The sequence below is a fragment of the Natator depressus genome, chromosome 4, assembly GCF_965152275.1.
Source record: "Natator depressus isolate rNatDep1 chromosome 4, rNatDep2.hap1, whole genome shotgun sequence".
NCBI lineage: Eukaryota > Metazoa > Chordata > Testudines > Cheloniidae > Natator > Natator depressus.
Genome location: NC_134237.1, coordinates 23201114 through 23220665, shown reverse-complemented (window position 1 = coordinate 23220665; position 19552 = coordinate 23201114). Strand labels below are relative to the sequence as shown.

At 38.1% G+C, this 19552-nt stretch overlaps 1 protein-coding gene across 4 annotated transcripts in view; it reads right to left on the bottom strand.

Moving 5' to 3' along the window:
- Positions 1-19552, bottom strand: part of GRID2 (glutamate ionotropic receptor delta type subunit 2) — a 1015652-nt gene that overhangs the window by 798324 nt on the left and 197776 nt on the right. The gene's annotated exons all lie outside the window — the stretch shown is intronic.

The window sequence follows — 19552 nt, the reverse complement described above, 5'->3', positions numbered from 1 at the left end:
GGACTAGATGATCATAATGGTCCCTTCTGACCTTAGTATCTATGAATCTATGATTTGGTAATATTTGCACACAAGTGAATTATCTGCCAGAAGCTTGCTCCCATGGTAAAGTTCACAGACTGGCATTCAGAAAATCTGGGTTCAGTCTTGGCTCTGGGTGCCAACTTCCTGTGTATGCCTGTGTGCCTCAATTACCATGTGTAAAACTATTATAATACTTTCTTACTTCACACAGTTGGTGTAAAGATAAAGGCATCATTGTGAGGCACTTAGAAACCATGATGAGAGGAATCATAAATATACATACGTCTGCTGCCTTGCACTTCGTGGCCATTTGCACCTATGCAAATTAAGTGTAAAATTCTATGTCCCATGTCTTTTCTAAAGAGGGTTCCAAGGAAGCTAACTATTAAAGGTGATCAGGTTTTGTATATTAAAAGCCATTCTAAGCCTTATTAGCAAAATTTAAACCATATTCAAACTGTTCTGCAGGTTTGTATTGTGAATGACTTTTCTATTTATTTCTGGGTGCATCTGCTCTATGTCAGACCCAGTACTTGAAGGGTGCAAATGTTTTGAAAGGGTGTTCTATTATAACATTTCTAGTCTATGCCAGAGGAGGATAAATCTGAAATCTCTTCCTCTTCCCTCCCTCCTCTAATTCTTCTTTTGGAAAGATTTACATCTCCAGTTTGGATAGTTCAGTGTTGCTCAAATCAATGTGACAAATTACTGAGGAAAGCCCATCTCCAGATGGAATTCAACCAACTCTGACATTTTAACTATTTGGTTAGCTTATGGAATAGAACAACTTTTCATATATGCAGGTAAGCTACAGAGGGAGTGACACTAAACATCAAAACTACTGAAAAGCGATGCAGGGGAGAAAATAGTTCCCCCACCCCTTATTGGGTCATGAAAAAAAAAAGTTTCCCCATCAGTTGTTTGGTTTATAAGGCAGTTATGTAAATTGTAATTCTGCTCTCAAGAGCAGTCAGCATGGCAAAAATGGTGAATTTTCTCCTGAGGGTTAAATTTCTGAGTTTCAGATTCACAAATACACATGAAAATATAAATGGTAATTTTACCAAGGTCGACAGATTTGTCCATTCCAAATGTCACCATGATAACATTCTTGAAACTGTCTATCATATTTAGCACTAATTAACCAGGTTTGCCAGGAAGTCTTCATATGAAGACCTCCTGATGACCGTGAAGAAGCTCAAGCTGAAGTGGTACGGCCATGTAACAAGATCATCTGGCCTATCCAAGATCATCCTCCAAGGGACAGTACAGGGGAAGAAAAGAGGAGGTAGACAGAAGAAGAGATGGATTGACGACATAAAAAAAAGTGGACAGCAATGGACTTCACTGAGACTCAAGCACTGACACACAATTGTCAGGGGTGGAGACAGTTGGTTGGTTGCTCATCAATGATGGTGCCCCAACGACCAATGCGATTATGGGAGTGATGATGAACCTAGTTTGCAAACATTAACGCAATACTTCTCACAATGTAGCTCCATTTTACAGAAAATGAAACCGAGGACTTAAGTGACTTACCCAAAGCCACAGTGAGTGTCAGTGTCAAAACTGGGATTCGATTTTCAGAGTTCTTTGCTTCCAATCCTGTCTCTTGCAAAGGTTAGATGTGCAAAGTAAAATATGGAAGACACCATATTTCTTGAGTATCAAGTCCTTCAGGACATCAAGTGGAGTTTTTCCTCTTAAAATTAATTAGCAGGAAGTTAAGTAAAATCTTACTGTTTTTTTATAAAAAGAAAAGGAGTACTAGTGGCACCTTCGAGACTAACCAATTTATTTGAGCATAAGCTTTTGTGAGCTGCAGCTCACTTCATCGGATGCGAGCGCTGCTTTCATTTCTTGCACCACACTGTATTTGACTATATTGTTTCCCTGCATTTCTTCAATGTCAGTTTTCATGAAGCATGGACATTATTTTTTTTCCACTGAGACTGAAAATAAGCTATAATAAACTTTGGTTTGAACACATATTGAACCAGACAAAGAGGAAGAAGAGATGTTTTCTTACTGACTTCTTTTCATCTCCTCCAGGAGATCTGCATGACCAAGAAACAATAGTCAAAGATCCCCTGCATACACTGTCCCAAATATTATGAACAGGTTTGGCCAACCAATAGAAAACTTTAATTCAACAAAAATTCCAAGCTGTGGTGGATTGAAGGAAGGCTATCTCAGTCTGTGATGCTCTGGGGGGCATGTGTGTGTGTGTGTGTGTGTGTGTGTGTGTGTCTCCAGAAAGTCACACCTGATGTGAGAATGCTCATTACCAATAACTAAAACAAGCTGTGTACAAAGTGGATTGTTTTTCCTCCAGTGCATGGTAGAATCTGGAGTGTACTGCAGAAAACTGAGAAATGCCAAGGGATGGTACAGCTACAAAAAGTAACTCTCTAGTAAAGAAAAAGCATGAAAAGCTCAAGTTCTACTATTTCTGACACACTTTGAAAAATCCCTTTTTACCTATAAAAACAAGCAATAAATTATTACATAATAAAAAAGAGGCTTTTTAACCATTCTGAAGAAGTGTCATGAGTTTGCTTGTGCCCAAGTCTTGTGAGCCCAAGTCTAGCCTCTCAGCATATTCAGCACAGAACTATTAACATAAAAATGTATGACAGCTATAAAAGTTAACAGGCATAACTCAAAAAAAGCTTCCAGGTATAAGCATAGAATAAAAATGAAAGTGCAAAACCCAGACCCATCACAGCAATGTGCCCCGGGTTTTCCTGCTCTAAGACTGCCAGAATATTATTTAAGCAGTGCTGTGTTAGCTCATTATTTTTTAGGAAGATAGCCAGTTTTCATGAAACAATCAATAAAATATACACAACAGATGTAATCCATGAAGGGATTCCTAGTCATGCAATAAAAATCAAATAAGCCCTAAGAAACTATTCTTACCACTGCCGTTTTTTGTAAACTAAGCTTGTTGTTCAGGACCCATCACTCCTGGTATGCATTTTCCTTAACTGATCGGATATGCCTAAGAAAGAATAAACCCATCCAAAGCTTAATAGGTTCTTCAGTGAATGTCTTCTTACTCACTATGCCAAACCCTTCCCGACTGGATCAGACCACCAGTTTGTTCATTACTCCAGCAGTGGCCAATACCCAGTGCTTTGGAAGAAGGTGCAAACTACTCTGATTTACCTACTCTACTGAACATAGGCATAAATTATTCCCTTTTTTCATATAGGTGACAAGTGCCACAAATCATGACACTATTGGTCTGTGGGCTTTCATTACTCCAACATTGAACTGTAATTGGCCTACCTGACAGTAATACTATTTGATTCTGTCTCTGATGACATTTATACAGGGAAGACAAAGCCTAAATCTACATAATTAAAAAAAAATCTATATTTTAAAAATAGATGGTAGTTTAAAAAGGCTTTGTAAAAGTGCCAAGAAAAGTTAGTGTGGATGAGAAGACTAATTGCTTACCCTTAATACGATTATTATGAGGAGGAGGAGAAAGAGGATACGGATGACAACAAAAAAGTTGGGTACAAAACTGTTACTGTGCCAACAAAGAAGTCGCTGGCCTTAAAGAAAGTAGCAGTAGAATTGTCTACATCTGCTTTAAAACAGTTGTTGCATTTGGTAAGTGGTATATTTAGCATGCCAGCGATGGGGGCAATCTCAGAAGTATGATAATCAACCTAGCAGCGAAAACAAAAATCAGCCTTTTTCACAGGCCCTCCTCCTAAAACGTACACATATTCTTCTGATGGAGTTATTAAGCAACCTCCCTCTCCGGTTGCTAGAAAGGAAATAGGAAAGAAAGGGATCATCACTTGCATATCAACAAGACCCACTTGGCCATCTTCAGTCTTCATGGCATCTTTCACTGGACAGGATCCCAAGCATCTTGCTAACTTAAAATGAAATACAGGGATCGCTTCGGCCACCATCAATACACATCCTTCTGGGACTGGAAACCAAGCAATTGTTGAATGATGAACAGCAACACCCCACAGCAGTTTAAGACAGGAGATGTAGATCCCTTTGCAGCTCTTCCAGCTAGGAACTCGAGTCCTAGGAAGTGGGGGGAGACAGAGCAGTGCACGTGGAGCAAAAGCACGTAGAGGAGAGTTGCTGAGAAAGGAAAGGTACAAGGGCAGGCAGGATGTGGGGACCCAGAGACTACAGCACAGCAAGTTCCATTCAGCAAACCAGGGAGAAGATCTGCATCTGCCGTGATTGGAGGTATGCATACGAGAAGCAGGTGTTGGTACTCTGCTGCACAGTGGTGTGCAGAATTGAGAGATCATTGCATTGCATCAGTTGAGGACAGAGTTACTGCTGTGGCATACTGGAATGAAAGGGTTAATCCCTTATTCAAACAATGGCACCTCTCGCAGCACAGTGCTCCCTGATCCCATGTTGGGGCATTGGTTTTGTACTTTCTCAGGGAGAAGAGTGCCATTAATTATCAGCACTTCTCACAGAACCTACAGTAGATGTTTCCTTCAGGTCTCATTACACCCAATCTTTGCTTTTCACAGTGGCTGCTTCTTCACTGAGAGGGTCTCTATTGGCTCTCACTGCAGGCTTGATGTCCTCACGATACATTTATATCGCACAGTGTAGGGTATCGGACTGAATGGAAAGCAGAGCAAGTAATGAGCTGATTAGATGAAAGGAAACAGCAGTTCCCTTGGTGTAGAAGTAGTACAAGGCAGGAAGGTGCCATAAGACACATTCACACACATTCTCCTAATCTATAAAAAGTGTTGCCTTGAAAGAATGAGAGGATACAAAATGCCTAGGGTTATCTTTAATGATCTCCTGAGTCAGTCAGTCACACAGCACCTTGACCCCTCTGGACTTTCAGTTCAGCTCTTCCAGCCCAGATGTTGGGCTCATCTGAAATATGGACGATGTAGTTAAAAACCACTGGCAACAAATGCCTCAGATGAGAGGTTCTCATTCCCTTCTAAATAACTAAAATAAAGAAGCCCATTTAAGATTTAGTGGAACTCTCACAAATGTGTTTCAAAAGGTATCTAAGTGAAGAATAGCATTTTGTACTTCTGTACAACTGAACAGTAATGCTATAGGTATGAAATCCTTCTGCTGAAACACACTCTGATGATGTGTATGCATCAGCTCGATAAAACCCATTGCAGGGAAAGCAGATCAAACTAGCAGCAAGTGTTGCCTTGTGACAATCGGACACTGCACATTCTGTATCAAAAATAATCACGTCATCATTTTACTCCATCTACTAACCACCTTCTCAATCCCTGCTCCGCATTAACACAGTCACAGTAAAGTTCTTAGGGGAAAAAGAGGTTTAAATCACTATTGACATGTAGCAGATGTAAAAGTTCAATCTAAATTCACATGCCAAGTATTTAAATTTGAAGTTTGCCTTTTACCCATTCTGCTGCCATCTTTGTGTGTGTGTATTAAAGACAGAGAGACATTTAAATGTGCCCATCCAGCGCTCTGGGCTCATGTACCAAAATTAAATAAAATATTTAAATTAGAGTCAGTGTCCAAAATATGGAATCACCCTAAACCCACATTAATAAAGTAACTTCAAGAACAATTTTCAGAATTTTCAGTAGCCAGCATTTTATTGTCTCTTCGTAAATTGTTGTAGTTAATTAACAATACACTGGTTCTAAACCTTATTTAAATAAGAGTCTTGAGTTTATAACAAGCAATATTTCTCTTAGAATAGCTCGTCTATGATCTGTACAAAATTATTTGTACCCAGATCCCTTGTCAGACAGCACTGAGTATATTTAGTGGAAAAATACGCTCCACAACATATGAAGAAGTTTAACACTGACCACATTTGGCCAAACTATTATGTAGGACTCTGCGTTTTACTTTCAATCTACGCATGCACTCTCACTGAAGTCATTTTTGAAAGCAAGCTCTTTAGAGCAGGGATTTCATTTCAGAAGTGTTAAGTGCACTGCACGAAGGGGTCTCTATTGATGCTTCCAGGGGCTGTTGAAGTACAAGCAAATAAAAAGGAAATAAAAATAATTAGGCACCCTTAAGTCCTGTGTTGTGCCTGACAGCATTTCGTGAAGTTCTGTTTGTTGATGCGCACATAGGAATGGAGAAAATGTGCTCATTTAATGAGAGACAATCTTAAAAGTGCTCCACAATGCAGTGCACTAGTTCATATGAATGACTGCTGATGTTTTTGGAGTTACTTACAGGAACATATACTCAATCTCATTACTTAAAGGCACTTTTCCAAGTGCTCAGTGTAATGATTGGTATGATATTACAAATATGGGAGTGGTTATACAGAAGATATAATGTTATGTTAATACTGGATTACTATATCAGTTGCTGTATTTGGTGTTTGAGCATGCCCAAATATGAATGAGATTGTTCCAGAAATCTTCACTGACTCAGTCTGACCTGAGAGACGATATGGTTAATAATGTGCTATGCCTAACTGCCCTGGCTGCTTACTTAACACATTACATCCCTGAATGGACTGCTGTGGTCAGTATGGAACCTTGTTGTTACTTTGTGTACACACACACACACACACACACACACCCACCCCTTACTGGAATGTTCACTAGCGCATTACAGAGTCTGCCCTTCATGTGAGAGTGCTAGTCCATTATTTTAACGGCTGCACATGGCACACAGAATTGTGCTCAAAGTCAATTTATTCTCTTCTTACCACATTTTTCTGAATGAGATAGTGTCTCATAAGCCACAGTGGTATAGGCTCCACTGGGCTTTGAAAGTAATTTAGCAGAAGATAATACACTACACATTACACTATGCGGTAAAACCCTCTTACTGTGTGTGTCCTAAAAATCAAAAATAATAAATAAATAAAAAGATACCGATGGGAAGAAAAACTGGTTGAAGGAAAAGCAGTGAGAACTAAGTGTGGGATTTTCAAAAGGAGGTGATGTAGGAGCGCAAGTCCCATTGACTGTTATGCTTGAACTTTGTAGTTACTAAGGCACCTGACAATACAGGTGGCATGAAACAAGAAGTAGTGATACCAACAAATATTACTCTCTATATACATGGGCTTTAAACACTGATGTTGGAGAGCTGAGCTTTATCAGTGGAAAATAACTTTTAAAAAATCAAAAGCTTGGTACATAAATTTCTTTCAAATCTTCTGCTTTAAAGCCAAAGACTCTCAGAGACTCCTACACTCTGCAAATTATGGATGGATAGATGGTGAACAGAGTAGTCCTCAGAGTGCTTTCTTGGCAACTTGCCACTAGCTGAACAGCATCTGGTGATTAATAACCTTTAATGAACAATAACTCATACAGGATTAAGTAGCCTTAAAACTCCATGGTTTAATGCAGTTGAAATTAGTGTGACCTAATTTTTAAACAAGTCTCTTCAACAAAATCATACCCCTGCCCCATTATAGATTTATATTTTGTTTAATAATGGGGCAGCGGGAGGTGTAAGGACATTTCATTTGATTATCCATAATACATCCACCTTTTCACCCTGGAGACCCTTATGTCAAACCCATGCCAGATGTAAGCAGTTTAAAAATAAAATTAAAAGAAAAAAAATCAATCTAATGAAGGTAAAGTGAATAAGTAAAACAGGTCTGCAAGTCCATTCATTGTTCAATGTACTGAGTATACCCATCAACTCCAGGTAATTACTGATCAGTGTGTTCGTAATTCCAGCCTCCAAAGTATAAAATGCAAAATAAAAAGAGCAAAAATTATTAAAAACTCCGACAACTTGGGGGAATGAAAACAGGATAGAAAGAATGACCTAAAAATATGGAGCATGAAAAGGATTATTTTAATATCTGTGTCCTAAATGGATTAATTTCACACTTAAAATATCATGCCCAGGAATTTTAGACACCTTTCAAAATTACGTTAGATAAAAGAAAAAACAGGGCCAAGATGGGAAGAATGGATTTTTGGTTTTCCACTGTAGTGAGGTAAATTCGAATGGCAGGTCAAGATTGAGGTGCGCTGGGAGATTTGGCAGATGAAAGCTTGTACAGCAGCCCAGGAAAGTGCACTATGCCTAGTTCAAAAGGTGTATGCATCACTTTAAACAAGCACTAAAATCCAGCCATAGTTTTAAAAGGAAAACAGTTAGTGGGTGGTCACGCCAAATAGCAGCAAACCCACAAACATGGCATCCAATTTATTTTTTAAATTATCTCTATTATGGTAGTCATGGTCTGATACAACATTAGCAATACAATTACACGCTGAAGATTAATAGGCTTGTTTGGACCAACTTAATTACTTCAATTTGATTAGAGAGATTTTCTATTTTAGATCATGTCAGCCTCTTTGTAAGGTGATTGGAAATATTTGCACCTCAACATGTAATCTAGAAAAATGCAGGATCTTTTACTTGAGTCCCTTAAAGTCAATAACAATACTACCTAGTGATAAGAACAGGTACTGGTAGTTAGAAAGGGTGGATTCTATTCCTTTCTCTGCCATCTTAAGCAAGTCACTTAGGGTAAAACAAAATTACTTGTACCAAACTGATTTGGGAGCCTAAATCTCAAATTCAATGAGACTTGGCTCCTAAATCATTTTGAAAATGGGACTCAGGCTTACTTTTGGTAATGTTACCCTTTCTACTTTCCACAGTTTCCCTGTGAGTAAAGAGAGGTGGTAATATCAATCTTTATAAAGTGCTTTAAAATCTTCTGATAGAAGTTTAAATTTAAATGATAGTGGTCATCCAGTAATTGTGGATGCTATGCTCTTTGTTCATGCACATACTTTGTTGTTTTTTCCTAATTTCTCTTTCCAGAGACCAAAAAGATTACTAGACAGGCAAAACGCAAAAATAGCCCCAAAGCTACAATTCCCTGCTGGTACAAGGAACCACGCCATTTTACTTCAGCTCAGGTAAATGTATATCAAGTAATCTGCATATTTAAGCTACTGCAAGATCCATGATGTATCCATCTCTGAGAGCGTCAGCATTGCCCTATGAACAATCAAGTTATAACACAACTCTGCTGCAGTTAAAAATGCCAATTTAAAATACATTGAGTTAAATGAATAAGACATGACACTTTCTTGCCTTCCTAGAACAAAGGGTGAGAAGTGAATTAGGCAATAAACTTGGGCTTTTCTATCTTCCCAACTCTTTAGATTCAGAGTTTTAGTTAGAACAGGTGGATTTAATATCTGTCCAACTATTGATAGCAACCAAAATGCTATGCAGCATAAAGTAAGTTAATGGAATGAAGTAGACTTGGCAAGATTTTGGCAAACAGATTCTTGCTTTTAAGGAAGGGTATCCTTAGCCAGTTTGAGAATAATGGACGGATTTTACACACTTTTAAGTGGTAGTAGCTACAATCTCCTGCAAATATGCTACTGAACATCCTCCCCTTTCTCTCACCCCACCCCAGTTCCCCAGTGAAGTTAAAGGCTTCCAACAATTTAGCATATTAAGAATTACATTACTGGGCTACCCTGAAATCTAAAACCAGTAAGTGCCACTAGCTCAGTTGCTAAGTTCTGTCTTGCTTTTTGACTTAGACATCTGCTAAATAGTACTGCAGCTTTGCCTCTTCCAGTTGATTATCACCTCATCACTGAGGCAGCCCTGCAGTACAGTCCAAATATTTATGTTGGGGACAGATGGGGAGGCTGGGCTGTGGGGACAGAAGATGGCAGAGTGCTACAAAAGAAATAGCAATACCAGAGAGTAAAATTGCTACTAATGATACAGAAAAATCATTTAGAAATTTATTTAGAAAGAAGGAGGATGATGTGCTTGTATCAGGTGAGGATGGTGAAGTATTTTCCAGTCCATTAACAGCTATGCAGGATGTTAACATTATTAGGGATAAACATATTTAACACAGCAGGCCCGGAGTCCAAAAGCAGTCCAAAAACAATTGGCCAAACAAAGAGATCTGTCCCACTGATGTTAATTTTTAATAAACCTTGGAATGCCAAGAAAATTCCAGAAGATTGGAAGAGTGCTAATGGTGTGCCAATGTTTAAAAAAATTCAAATGGGATAACCTTTGGAACTGCAGGCCAGTTAGCATGACATCAGTCCTGGCAAAATAATGGAAATGCTGATAGAGAATTCAATTTAAAATGATTTCAAAAGAAGAAGATATTATTGCCAGTCAATATGTTTTATGGAAAATAGGTGTTGTCAAAGAAATCTGATTTAATCTCAGATTACAAATTTGGTTGGTAAAGTTAAAGATGTTATATATACTTAGACTTGTCTATGGCATCTGAGTTATTACCACATCACATTCTGATTAAAAAATTAACAGTCTATAATATCAATAAAGCACACGTTAAATGGATTAAGAGATACATAATCAACAGATCTCAAAAATATGTCTCTAGGGGGGTTCCACAAGCATCAGTTCTAGATCCAATGCTATTTAAAAAATTTTAATCAACATCCGGAAGTAAACATAAAACCACAGCTAATAAGATATACAGAAAACACTCTCACACAATGACCTGGACTGTTTGGTAACCTGGGCTCATTCACATAATATGCTTTTTAACACAGTCAAATGCAAAGTCACACATCTAGGAACAAGAAATGCAAGCCGTACTTAGAGAACGGAAGACAGCTCTGAGAAGAATGTAGTGGACAAGCAACTGAACATGATCTCCCACTGCAACGCTGAGGCCAAAAGGAGAAATGGGATTCTTGGATGTATAAATAAGGGAGCAGTGAGAAGGAATAGGGAGGTGATTTTACCTCTGTATATGGCACCGGTGAGACCAATACTGGAATACTGTATACCGTATTGGTGTTCACATTCAAGTTCAGGGGGCAGGGAGATGAGCCTGTTTTAGAGCATAAACATCCTGACCAGGCTACATCATATTGTGTAAATTGCTCTTGATGTGGTAAGGAATAATCTGCATGGAGATAAATGGAGGGTTGGCAATGGAGGATGCTACACCAGGTCAGAATCTGAACACATCTGTCTGCATCAAAATAATCCAAGAGTCAGAATTTGGGTTTATACAATCTGACATTGTGTTCTTCAGTTTAAAACCAATAAACCAACACACACACACACACACACACCCCCCAGAAACTCTGCTCATAACAAATACCACTCAGGCTACAATTTATGTAGTGTTCCAATTTTTTCCTTTAAAAAAAGGGGGGGGGGTTTACTATGTCATTTTTGGACATAGTAAGCAGCATGGAAATCTGTATAAAAAATCTGTATAAAATATCTAATGTCTATTCTTATCAGAAAAATATCAAGGTGAATTACCTTTCGATGATAGCTTCAAGTCCTGTTGCTATAAGGTACTATTTATGGTACAAAAGCTAATTCCAGAAAAACTGATTTGGGGTTCTAACAGAAAAATCTCTTAATGCTAATTTTTTTTATTTCAAAAATTCATTCTAATATTCTTCGGGGACTCATCAAAGGAGACCAGGCATAAGCAAGTGGGATGGTTTGCAAAAGGTTGTATTCCTTCCTTTAGGAGAAGAGTTGGCAGGGACTATGGCTATTCTTTCTGGAGGAGTTATGTCTCTATGATAAAGATGGACACAACCTCTGTATTCCGTTTGATCCCTAGCAGCTCCTGCATACAAGTAATCAGGAATAGCTAGAGCTTCATTCCTTCACCCATGGCGGGCCAGAAAGGTTTCCTCCTTTCTTTTCTGAAGCAAACCTTATGACTTTGATAGCTGCAGGCCAGATTACTGCGGTGCCCTCTGTTTCCAGCGACTCCTGAAGGTTATTTAGAAGTGTCATCAGGGGCAAAATCTGGCAACCCACCATCACCACCTTATACTCGGCTCCATGCTCTGCACTGGCTTTAAATTCACTTCCAATAGCAATCCAAGGCCTTAGTCACAATCATAATGCCATAAATAATCCAAAACCTGGCTAATTTAGAAACTATGACTATGATCTGCTGAGATCCGCTTGGGGTGCTCTTGATGTGAGTCCCTTTGGTTCAACTCCTGGGCGTGCACTGATGGTTTTGCTCACAAAAAGGACTGCGATTGTGTAATTTGTTCCTTCTTCCTGTCAAAGCCCAACAACAGGACGTATATTCTAAAGCAGAGTTTAGTTTGATTATTTCAGGAATTCCAATAGTGGCAGTAGGGTAACAGCAAAAGCAAACGTCAAAATGCAGAAGCCTAATTGCTACATCTGAGGATGTTTTTTCACCTTCTTCTGAAGCATGGAGCATAGATCACTTGCTAGTATTATCTGGGCATATGCCACCTAATCAAATATCTGCCATTGCAGAGGTCTTTGGCATTGATGGGACCTCAGTCTCCCTTGTTCTGTACCTGTGGCACACACCAGTTTAATCTTCTAAGGACTGAAATGTTTTAGTCTAACCCAAGATATTGGTCTCAACACAGGTGTGACAGGGTGAAATGTAATGGCCTAGGATATACAGAAGGTCAGACTAGATAACGTCACGGTCCCTTCTGGCCTTAAATTATATTAGAATATATTTGTGTACTTTTGGAATTGTGCTGAATATGATTCTGTAATGACAGGCAGAACAGTCACCTCATCACTAGATTTTATTTAGCTGAATAATAGGAATGGTAAATCAAAGTAACAAATTCTCTTCCTGGAGACAGTGTACTTTGAATGGGGCTTAACCTAGCTGGCAAATAGGCTAATAGGAATAAGGCAGACATCTGAAATCCAGCACAGTATTAAATCTGCTAAGGGTGTTTTCATTGTCCAGAAAATGTTTGGTGTTTCCAAAAATATATTCTGTCTATAGCAAAGTTTGTCAGATCTAATTACTCTAAATTACTGAGATTTCTGCCAAAGTAATTCCTCTGCCCTTTAAAACTTTAAGAAATGTCTGTATGACAAACATTGAGGGTGTAATTACAGTAATGGTCTTGAAGGAACAGATTATTGATGGACCTTACGGATGACATAGCGCATGCTCTTGTAGAAATAAATATGACATGAGACTTGTCATGCCTGGTGTCTCTGGGGACTTATTTCAAAGCTGTAAAAAGAAACTTATTATTTCATCATTAGTAGATATCCTGTAGGAATTAAATGAAAAATATGTACAACATTTGGTATGCCAGGCATCTATCTCCCTAATCTACTACTACTGCTAAATTATTCAACTGCACTCATCAATTTTCTATTTATAACCATTATAACATATAATTGATTAATTAAGCTCATTGTTAGTTTGAAGAAGTACCCCAAATGTCAAAAGCTTATCTGAACTATCTAAACCAGCCAGATCTTCAATTCTCGGAGGAAATTTCATCATCCTCTCACATGCTATTTTGGCAATTTTATAAACTGGCCCTGTTCAGAACTAGAAGGCATAGAGATTTACAAAAGGAGATGGGCGGGCAGGGGAGAGGGAGAATCATCATCTTTGGTGAAAGTCAAATGAAAAATTAGGGTTATATGTTGTGTCTATTTACTTAACTGATTCACCTCTAGTCTGAAGGTACCAAATAGAGAGAGGGTGGGAAAAAAAAAGAAGTAGATTTGCTCTACAGGTCCCTTTACAAATCAAGCCCCTCCCCAAATGAGATGACAAAATGCATACCATGTGTAGAACATTGTGCTGATCTTTATGATACGACAATCCCCCTTGCTTGCACGCAATAATCAACAATGAAATAGTTAATGCTAACATTGGAAATCAACATAATTAGGTTTCAGATTCAGCACACCGTTTACATGAATAAAAGCAATTCACATCTCTCTCTCTCTCTCTCAGAGCTATCGTTTATGCTTTCTGCAAACATTAGGGCATCAGTTTTTACTCAATTCCCATTTTCAACTTTCTTTTTGGAACGATAAGGACTAGAGATTTACACTGAGATTTTCAAAGCTGCTCAAGGGATTTAGGTGCCCAGTCCCTATTTAAAAAAAAGTATCAATGAAGCCATTCTCATCCAGTCTTTCACCTCATTGCTGAGCCCGTCGGCAAGGATTCCAACTACATCTCCAAGTGAACCGGATTTATCATTTAGCAGGAAATTCCATTAATTTCAAAATATTCTGAAATAGAACAAACCCCCAAAAGTTACAGAATTTCCTGTTGAATTTCCAAAAATATTTAGTTTCGGGTTGAAAAGTTTCATTTTCATAAAAACGTGAACATGTGGTCGTGATTGACCTTTACGAATATACGTTTGATATATAAACAATAAATTTTGTTTCCAAAAGATTAACTATTCTGAAAATGTCAAAAAAGGGAAGTTTGACAACTAAATATTTCTTTAAAACAAAACCACCCCCCATCAAAACCAACACATTTTTCAAACGTTTATAATTTGAACAAAATCCATATTTAGTCAAAAAGCTGTTTTGGTGAAAAAATTCCAGCCAACTCTCATAGTAACTGAGTTACTTACTCTATCTGCCAATAGGGATGATGTTACTTCCTTCCTTTTATAAAGTATATTTGGGTTCTACTGATAAAAAATACTATGTAACTGTTATATATTATTATAGGAATTATTTCTTGAGTTGTATATACCTATTCACCAGAAGCTGGACTGATTTGCTCTTTCTTAACCTTATGCCTCTGCCCATATTATTTCAGCTATGATTATTAAGAACTGGCAGGGAACAGAGCTGTCTCACAAAAATTAAGAAACTATTTTATAGTGGTAACAGGATTGGTATCCTACCTGCATTTATGCTATAGCAAAGAATGATTTATAACCACTTTTACTGTGTCACAGTCAATTAACACCTGCATGCTTGTTTACTCCACACAAATATATTCCAGAGGATAAATAAACCACCTTGAATTTTGCATTTTCCCTTAACATCCCAGAACTCAAACAAGCCTGACATTGTGCATGTTTGGAAAGGCACTCCCAAACTTAACAACCTTGTGTGTCTTTTTTAATGAGCAGCTTTCTTTACTAGGTTGTTACACTTCACTGGCACAGGTTACCTTGCCTATTTGGTGGCAAGAAATAATTTCTGACAGCATAAAATGGATTATATCCAGTCACATTTTATACCTCCATTTGCTTGGTTTTAACACCTTTCTTAAGAAATCCTATATTTAATCAAGTAACTTTGGGCATTCCTTACTAAAATGTTCTGAAGATGTACAATGAGGCCAAATTTACAACCAATGAGATCTCATAAAAGGCTTGATGTAAACCGATATGGCATTTGGATTAAGATTGCGCACCTACAACTTTTGTTTATTAAGTTTCTGAAAGGCTGGAGCTTCCCAAGTCTCCTCAGGCTAAGCAGCTTCAAAACACATTTTACTCAACATTAGCTCACCGAGGCCTCATGCAGCAAAAACAAAATTTGCTAAAAATGACCTGAAGACAAAAAAAAAAAAAGCAGCAACACTCCAGTGCCTTACATCTACTACAGAACTAAGTTTTATTTCACCAGCTAATATTAATATTTCAATATTAACCTTTTATAAATCTATAGAGAGAGAGGTCTCTTGAGTTTCTGATTGAATCTGTATTCCACACTTACATATATAAACATCTGAGGCCGAACTTGGACATCTTCTACTCCCATTGAATAGTACCTCATTCCATGAGTTATCCCATTCAAGCTAACGGAAGCACTCATGGAGCAAGATGCTACTCTTGTTCATGTTGAATATCAAAATTTGGCCCTGATGGTCTAATTTGAAGAGGATGTGCTAATTTTCAGAGGCAACTTCAATTGACGTTTTGAGCTCTCAGTACCACAAATGCAGATTTTTTTTACTGAGCTGGCAAAAGAGACGGCCATTATGGTCTGCATGTGCTCGGTTTTGGACTATGCAAACAAGCAGTTAACAAGAATGACCAGAACAGATAAGAGAAAGTGATATGCTTTAGTGTGGACCCCCTTTCATGGAACACTCAAGGAAATTCTCTAGTAGTAGCTTGTGATTGAGAAATGGATGAAACATTCACAGTGACAGATGAAACTTGAAATCTGAGTTGTGCATTTCATTATGAACTCAAATGTGGGCTCATTTTGTTAAAAATATCTCAAAGTTCCACAAAGTTTTTGCTCTAAAACGAGCCCCTTCTCCAATGACAACAAACAACCTATTTCAAAAGTGAGGAATGAGCACACGCTGAGTGAATGGTAGCTTCACAAGTTCACATTTTCTATGTGAAAAGAGCTGTTTAAGCTTGCATAATAAATAAAAGGTTTGAAGAGCATGCAAAACTACCTGAAAGGAAAGAATCAAAATGCATGTGTGAAATTTCATGACAAGTTCACCATCAGCATCACCAAAACATCAACAAGACAAAAGAATGACTCAGTATATGAGAGGGGGTAGAAAAATATTCTGCATCCATCCATCCTGTGGAGCAGGGGGTGTTTTTCATGAAAGTTTGGATTCTGGTTCCTGTGAAGGCAGCCAGCTCTGCAGCAGACTGAACTTTGGAGGGGAAAACCTATTTTATTAGATAGGAAGGGTTACTATTACTAAGTGTAGGGCCTAGCACATGCTTCGTGATTTTGTTTTGTATTGTAATGAGTTCTTTTCACCACATATTTTTAGTAGTACCTCAGTTCTTCCTGTTGTTTTATCACAAGTGCTGAGTGGTATACGGGAGAGATGATTTAAGGTAAAACCGGTAAACTGGGATACACTGCTCCTTTGGGGGCCGAGTATCTGGGATTTTTGCGAATGGCAAGTCTCAGGGCTGGATATCACAGGGGAGTGGTTCAAAGGGACTCAGACTAGGAAGCAACTACTGTTAACCTGAAAGGTGAAGCATGGGGCAGGGGAGACATAGCCCAGAGGAAAGTGCTTGAGTGGTTGAGAGCCTGGTGGTGTTAGGGAGCTAACACAAGCACCACCACAGGCAAGACTCCCTCTTGCTAGACCGCTTATTCTGTGGTAACATCCACCAATGGGATACTCAGAATACGAACCTTTGCAGAAAATGGTTGGAGTTTGAAGTTTGTGATGAAACCAAGGGTGCGTTGCACCTTCATATAGCTTCAAGTAGCATGACAAGTTTAACAGCATTTTTAAGAGAACCGGGTGGCTGAATAAGTGCTGTAACTTTCTGGAGACAAGTCCATGGCATTACTTTGGACACCTGAGCTTCTAGTACTTTCCATTTATATAACAATATTGTTCCAGTACATTGTGCTACTTGCCAAAGTGACTTAAAAAGGGCTTCAGGGGAGAAGGGGTATCCAATTCCCTTTGTAAAAGCCTCGCTACTTGACTTATTGTACAAATGGGTTTACCTACAGAATCTCCTTATTCCTACAGAATCTCCTTATCGCAAACCATTCTGTTGCAGTCTAATGCATCATGACTCGTCAAAATATTGTTGATGACATTCTGTCTTACGTTGAAGGTCCACTAACTTATTTAAACCATGTCTTATTGACCCAAAGGCTCATCTGGCAGGAGTTTTAAGTGTTATTTTGCTTGAAATATGACCGCTTATTCTTTTCTGTGACACAAGGCTTAATAAATCCTTAAAAATGTATTTGTAGACTCGCATTGCTGACAGTCAAAGAATTGGATTATATATAAAGACACAGGATGATGTTTCTGAAGGTCTTCATAAAATATAGAAACAGCAGCAAAAAAGAAAAAAAAAATGTTTGTCACCTCCAAGGCTTTCCAGAAAATAAAGATGTTAGAAGCAAACAACTTTTAACAAAGAACTTCAAGAAAGTCAACAAATATTGACAAAATAGAAATTATTTTTCAATACTGGAACTTGAATCTGACAACTATTTATGTATTTTCCAACAGAAATTGGTGCCTGGCTTATGAAATTAGCTCCACTTCCTTATATTCCAAGAAACCCTTTAAAGTGAAAACATTGTCTGAGTTGTATTTCCGAGCTTGTTACCAGCATAAATATGGTTTGCTATCTTTTCTAATCATGTCCTAAAACTGTGTCTATCATAATTCATGACTGTGTAGAAGTTTGAAAATCCAGCGTGTACACACACTTCTGTAACATGATTTTGCTGACAATAAGTGACACAATAAGAGACAAGAGAATTATTTAGGGGTGTATTAATGTACCATTAGTTTTTTAATGAGTGGATGGCATATCACTACCAGCCAAAAAATGTTTTAAAAGCAATAGCTTCTCTGGATGTCTAGGGACTTTTAAAATGCTAATTGTCCAAATAATGAAAGTTATGAAAATGTTACGGTTTAGCGTATTACAGAATTGCTATAAATCAATATAATGCCGTATACAATCTTTCTAATTCCTACTGATACAATTTGTCTCTGAGAAAGGAGGTTTTTACATGTGCCACAACAAAAGATACAAACAGAAAGATAAGATGATAGTGTTCAAAGATCTACTGCCCTATTTGTGAATTAATATGGTAAAGGCCCCAGTTCAGCAAAGCACTTGAACATGGTCTCTACTTTAAAGTAGTCTTTACGTTGACTTCAAAAATCAGTCAGTCATGTTTAGTAATAAGCATGTTTCTGGGTGCTTTGGAGAATACAAATGGACTTAAGTATGTGTGCTGTTTTGTTGAATCAACACCTGAAAGTCCATTCTCTTCTAAAATTCAGGCCATCAGTGGTGATGTTCTACCACACTAAGGTAGAGAAGATATTAATTGTTCTTGTGCTGTATCAAGTGTATTTAGTTCCATATGAAGGGCTAAGTTCTGTCCTCTGATAGACAACCTCAGTTCCTAACAATGGATGTTGTACACACAAGTATAGAATCTGGCTCGGCACTCAGTAGAACCTAATGTCCTAGATGCAATTACAAAAGAATATAGGATGAAGACTATGATAAAGGAGGGGCAGAAAATTTTGGGAAAAATAATTAAAAAAAAAAGACAGCCAAGTGTCAACTGGCCTCTTCCTAGTCTATAGACATTTGCTTCCTTCTTGCCTCTCTCTCATTTCAGTGTATTTTGTTAAGACTACCTTACTAAAACATTGAAAACCACTACACTAATCAGTGTGCATTCATCTATATTATTCATTAAAAAGTTTAAACTGTAAATGCTGTCAAGCAGAATCGCATGTAAATGAAAATCATATGACCACGTGTGTGTTTAATGTATTTCACTGCTTACTATAGTTACCCTTGGCTGGTGACTAGTGAAGAATTTAGTCTTGCTGTGACAGGAAATGGTAAGGTAAAAATTACTTTCCATGGTACCTCAGCCATCCAAGTTACATTATATTGGAGCCCTCCTGTAGTTACATAAAGGTTCAGTAAATGGCTTCATGTGTCGGTAGAAACTCTGCAGGCTCTCTCAAGGACTAACCCTGATTTAGGGTCAATGTATTCTCTTCTCTGTTCCTGTGGAACACTGTTTAGACACCTCCCCTATTTCGTACACCTCCATAGCAAAGAAGCTATGGAGCCATCAACTCCTTCCTGACACACATAGTTGTAAGATAAGGTCCAAGAGCTTTGACTGAGAATACGTAATGAGTTTACATGCAGTATTCTAAAGCAGGAGAAAAAGGTTTAAATTGGCATTAAGCCAGGTGCCGGTACAGATTCTAAATATAGGTCTACACTGCAGCTGATAGGTGTAAATTCCGGCACAGGCAGATGTGCTTGAG